The following is a 1,146-nucleotide window of genomic DNA, read 5'->3' on the forward strand; positions in this document are numbered from 1 at the left end:
AAAAAAAAAGCTGCTTAACATTTAGCCACGCACCAAACACTTCAGCGCGCACCCGGTCCTAAATATATTTGGAAAGAAGGGAGCGGGAGGGGAGGGCGCTTTCACCCGGCTTTCATCAGTGTCTGCTTGAAGAGAGACAGAAATAATTAAGGAAGAAAAAAAAAAAGCTCTCCCCTCCCCCTTCTCCCCCCCCCGCGAGCAATCATAATACATTGAAATTTCCCAAAGTCTAGTCAGCTGCAAAGAATAAATGTTTCTGGAGCTGGAGGATCATGTTGCAGAAGCGTGTGACTGCAAGACCTAGATTCCTTCCCCCGCTCCCCCGCTCCTTTCCTGAGGTGATTTTTAGCATTATTATTTGTTTTGGGAGGGGAAAAAAATCATCTTCGCTTCAGTCTCTTGCTAGAGGTCCAGACTGCTTACGTCTGAGCGCCCCTTATCATTTCAGTGAATGGCAATTGCAGCCTTGGTGCTGTTATAGCAATGAAGCTACAGACGTCATTGCCTCCTGTTGGACGTGAGATGTGTCCAAGCATCAGCCCCTTTCGCTTAAGAAAAACTCTTTAACTTCCACGCAGCCGACAGACAGCCTTTCCTAAGATCCTATGGACCCTACACTGTATTGATAAAATGATATATTTTTATTTATCATATATATATACACACACAGGTGTGCATGTGTATATGTGTTTGCGTGTGTGTGTGTATATATATATAACTGGAGACAGAAATAGATAAATTAGAGCTGCTGCTGTATTGCGAGCTCCTCTAAAATTTCCTGCTCATCACAGTGGCTCCCTGCGTCGTTCCGCGAGCCAGAGCCGGGCGGGAAAGCCATCATCGCCCCGCTGCGGGTAGCGAGGAAGACTTGTTGAGCACCTTGTTCTGCGAGCCCCGGGAAGACGCGGCGCTGCCGGAGCGCGGAGGAGCGGCCGCTCTGCCCGCAACTTCACCCGCGCGGCAGCCGCTCCCGCCAAAGCCATTTCCCCTCTCCTCCCCTGCCTCCCGGACCGGCAACCTGCTCTCTAAAGTTGCGCTGAAGGGGAAAGCCGAGACGCGCTCGCGCATAGTTCGGAGGGTAAGTCGTCGTGTCCGCCGCCCCGGAGCGCGCGCCCCGCTGCGGAGCGCCCCGCGGGTCGCGGGTCC

The sequence above is a fragment of the Nothoprocta perdicaria genome, unplaced genomic scaffold, assembly GCF_003342845.1.
Source record: "Nothoprocta perdicaria isolate Ctin4 unplaced genomic scaffold, notPer1 scaffold_38, whole genome shotgun sequence".
Lineage (NCBI taxonomy): Eukaryota > Metazoa > Chordata > Aves > Tinamiformes > Tinamidae > Nothoprocta > Nothoprocta perdicaria.